Source organism: Oncorhynchus gorbuscha, linkage group LG14 (genome assembly GCF_021184085.1).
Source record: "Oncorhynchus gorbuscha isolate QuinsamMale2020 ecotype Even-year linkage group LG14, OgorEven_v1.0, whole genome shotgun sequence".
NCBI classification, from domain to species: domain Eukaryota; kingdom Metazoa; phylum Chordata; class Actinopteri; order Salmoniformes; family Salmonidae; genus Oncorhynchus; species Oncorhynchus gorbuscha.
In genome coordinates this window covers 7575314-7579674 of record NC_060186.1, presented here as the reverse complement: position 1 = coordinate 7579674, position 4361 = coordinate 7575314, and the positions used below count along the sequence as shown (strand labels likewise).

The following is a 4361-nucleotide window of genomic DNA, read 5'->3' as shown; positions in this document are numbered from 1 at the left end:
CTGTTCCACCTAGTAGTCCATCACATTGAACGTTGTTCCTTCTAACAGAAGGTGTTCTCTGTCAGTAACACTAGTAGTCCATCAGTAAGCCAACATTGTCAACTGGTTTGTAAGTCATCAAGATTGCAGTCAATGATCTGTGACTTGAAAGTTCAACCTGAAGTCCACATCTCTCTGTGATTGTAAAGTCATCAAGCATGGAGTCAGTCAACATCTCTCTGTGATTGTAAAGTCATCAAGCATGGAGTCAGTCAACATCTCTCTGTGATTGTAAAGTCATCAAGCATGGAGTAAGTCAACATCTCTCTGTGATTGTAAAGTCATCAAACATGGAGTCAGTCAACATCTCTCTGTGATTGTAAAGTCATCAAGCATCTGAAGTCAACATCTCTCTGTGATTGTAAAGTCATCAAGCATGAAGTCAACATCTCTCTGTGATTGTAAAGTCATCAAACATGGAGTCAGTCAACATCTCTCTGTGATTGTAAAGTCATCCAACATGGAGTCAGTCAACAGCTTATTCCTCTCAGTCCATCAGCCAAAATTATCAATATCATAACTTAAGTCATATAGTCATATTGATTGATAAAGATAACGCAAACAGCAGCAGGCATGCTAAGTTCAGGCATTCTGGAACATTCCAGGGAGATACCGATTCAGAAGGGGCGGGGTTTAGGCTAGGTAGCTGTCTGTCTGTCATCGGAAACCAGCGTGGAGGTCTTGAGACAGGTGAAGAAGAGAGAAACAGACAGGTAGATCTGAGATGCATCTCCACACTCCTTGGCGTTTTCCTGAAATCAATCGTTAACACACAGTTACAGCCAGTGGTATAATGAAAAGTGTTATTACACAAGGAGAAGTGCTAACCTTTCTTCTTCTTGTTCCTCCCATCACATGAAATAACAGTGAAAACTATGATTTTTGTTGTTGTTCATCCTTCATTTAACTTGGCAAGTCAGTTAAGAACAAATTCTGATTTTCAATGACGGCCTAGGAACAGTGTGTTAACGTGTTCAATCCATTTGGTTGATTTAAAAATACAGTATATAAAATACCCGTCCAGCATCACTACTCTGGACGGCTCTGACTTAGAATATGTGGATAACTACAAATACCTAGGTGTCTGGTTAGACTGTAAACTCTCCTTCCAGACTCACATTAAGCATCTCCAATCCAAAATTAAATCTAGAATCGGCTTCCTATTTCGCAACAAAGCATCCTTCACTCATGCTGCCAAACATACCCTCGTAAAACTGACCATCCAACCGATCGTCGACTTCGGCGATGTCATTTATAAAATAGCCTCCAACCCTCTACTCAACAAATTGGATGCGGTCTATCACAGTGCCATCCGTTTTGTCACCAAAGCCCCATATACTACCCACCACCTCGACCTGTATGCTCTCGTTGGCTGGCCCTCGCTTCACTCTCGTCGCCAAAACCACTGGCTCCAGGTCATTTACAAGTCTCTGCTAGGTCAAGCCCCACCTTATCTCAGCTCACTGGTCACCATAGCAGCACCCACCCGTAGCACACGCTCCAGCAGGTATATCTCACTGGTCACCCACAAAGCCAATTCATCCTTTAGCCACCTTTCCTTCCAGTTCTCTGCTGCCAATGACTGGAAGGACCTGCAAAACTCACTGAAGCTGGAGACTCATATCTCCCTCACTAGCTTTAAGCACCAGCAGTCAGAGCAGCTCACAGATCACTGCACCTGTACATAGCCCATCTGTAAACAGCCCATCCAACGACCTCCTCCCCATACTGTATTTATCTTGCTCCTTTGCCCCCAGTATCTCTATATGCACATTCATCTTCTGCACATCTACCATTCCAGTGTTTAATTTCTATATTGTATTTACTTTGCCACCATGGCCTATTTCCTGCCTTATCTCCTTTATCTTACCTCATTTGCACTCACTGTATATAGACTTTACTTTTTGTTTTCCTTTTCTACTGTAATATTGACTGTATGTGTTTATTCCATGTGTAACTCTGTGTTGTTGTATGTGTCGAACTGCTTTGCTTTATCTTGGCCAGGTAGCAGTTGAAAAGTGAGAACTTGTTCTCAATTAGCCTACCTGGTTAAATAAAGGTGACATAAAAAAATATATATATATAATACCTATTATTCACACTAATGTTGGATTTCTGTAAAAAAAATATCCTGTGTATCCTGTCTGAGGGGAACCTGTATTCTGTTTCAATTTCTGGATTCCGTCTTGAGTTTTCTCATTGGGGAAATAATGGGGCCCTACAAGCCCTTATGTGAGTTACAATGAAAACACAGACATTTGAATATATTGACATACCTTGTCAATGTATTCTGGAAAATATGGTCTGTCCAGTACTCAGGAACGTCTGAACACCTATATACCTAAAGAAGAGAAGTTGTATTAAAACCTCTGACAATGTCAGGAAATTAACACTCAAATGACTTCAGCTTTAGATAGCTAACGTAAACTCACGTAAACTCGTACATCGCCTTGGTCCGTACAATTGCCCTTATTTTAGCGCCCCAAAAACGTAATACTTCCAGATCAACTGTAATGTCAATACCATTGTAAAGCACAATTTCTCCCCTTTCTAACAGAATAAATTACATGACCTGAACGCTGCCCGTTTCTGCATAATTCAAGCAGGCAATGAGCCCCGTCTGGTCTTTTTCAAAATGGCGGGTGGGGAAGAGACACTAATGCGTGATAGTGAGAAGGAGAGATGTTGTGTGGGAAAATGGCTTTTTTTTCACTCAATCTGTCCAACTTATCACTTCATCGCCTCTAAAATGTAAATAAAACACTATAAAGAGTTTATATAATGTGTCATTACATACCTATTTGAAGGTTTGTGTCGAATTTGAATTGGATTTGTAGGGCGGTGCTAAAGTGATCTTAGAAGTAAACAGTGGCTTTGAGAATGATGATCGCATGCAATGATGACGTTAAAACATGACTAGGTATCCCCCAGTCACTGTCCATTTCTTGTTTTTAAAGGATGATATAAGTGATACACCTGTTGGAGAGAGATAGTAAAACAGAAATAGTTGATTTATGCCTGCTGTACATTACCACATGACAGATCAAGATGTAACAGAGGGTCCATTTTTTCAACTTTTCTCCAATACTATAGAGCCATTACCATGTCGATCAAAGCCTGAATAGAAACCTAGTTCACACCCCCGATTTTGACTTAGTTTTCTTTCTAGCCTCGTTTGAATGTCTCTGTTGCAACAAGTTTGTACGGAATGGGGTGAGTTTACGTTAGCTTGCCAAGCAGGAAAACATTACCTTGCAGGGACACATGTGTTCAGCTCTACTGTAATGTTGCTGACGATGCATTTTTTGCTAAGCTAGGTAGCTAATATGTTACATAGCTATTTCAGTTCATATAAAACCTACACAAAAATGACAAAAGTTATAAACAGCACTGAGGCAAGAAAATGCACTGCTAACTTACTAGCTAGTAGCATGCCCACCACTAGTTAACTATACAGACATCATGGAAGTTAACTAGCTAGTAGCATGCCCACCACTAGTTAACTATACAGACATCATGGAAGTTAACTAGCTAGTAGCATGCCCACCACTAGTTAACTATACAGACATCATGGAAGTTAACTAGCTAGCTTATCAACGTGCACCAAGTTAACTATAATCATGGAAGTCAACTACTCTTATGGCAAATATATAACTGGCAATATAACTAACTAAAGGCTTTTCGTACTTGAAGAATATTATTTAACGAATATTTTTTGACATTTCGTTGAAAACATGTGTCGATCCAAAGTCCATTCCAGGTGATAGTTTGGTCGTTACCTGCCACGTGGCCTTTCCAGAGGAGAAGGATCAAGACGACGTCTGTTGAAATGTTCCAAGCACAACTGACGTTCATAACTAGATCTGGCATGTCAGTCCAACACAATAAGGATCATTTCAACAGCATATTTATAAGTTGTTGGTTGTTACTTAGAAATATTCGTTCAAATTTAGCAGCATATTACCTTGGATTTTTATTTGCAAATGCCCGTCTTTAACACATAAATTAAGGACTATAATCTAAAATGTGTTCAAAAGCAGAAACCTATTCTTTTTAGTAAAATCATTTGATTTTCTTTTGCAATATTTACTATGTCGGTGGTTCATTTTTTACAGTTTATAACGAATATGAATTCGGAGGACAGAAATGATTAAATATTGTAGCGACCCAGACAGACAGCTGTGTGTTATGTGTCAGGCTATTAGTTGGTTGTGTTGTACTGACCAGTACCCAGTGTTCGCGGGGTCCGACATGTCAATCAACCTGCTATCTGCCAATCACAGGAATGCCTGGAACGTTCTGATGCCGGGCTTCCTGGTGAT

General features: G+C 40.0%; 1 long non-coding RNA gene across 2 annotated transcripts; it reads right to left on the bottom strand.

The window, feature by feature from the left end:
- Positions 1-370: 370 nt before the first annotated feature.
- Positions 371-4148, bottom strand: LOC123995792. 2 transcript variants are annotated; one of them, XR_006831894.1, is made up of 4 exons: positions 4004-4148; positions 3819-3902; positions 2316-2380; positions 371-791 (listed from the first exon to the last, which is right to left on the bottom strand). It is a non-coding gene; the product is annotated as an uncharacterized LOC123995792 (long non-coding RNA). The 2 variants fall into 2 exon arrangements; XR_006831893.1 differs by having other exon boundaries at positions 3819-4148.
- Between the last annotated feature and the right edge of the window lie 213 nt (positions 4149-4361).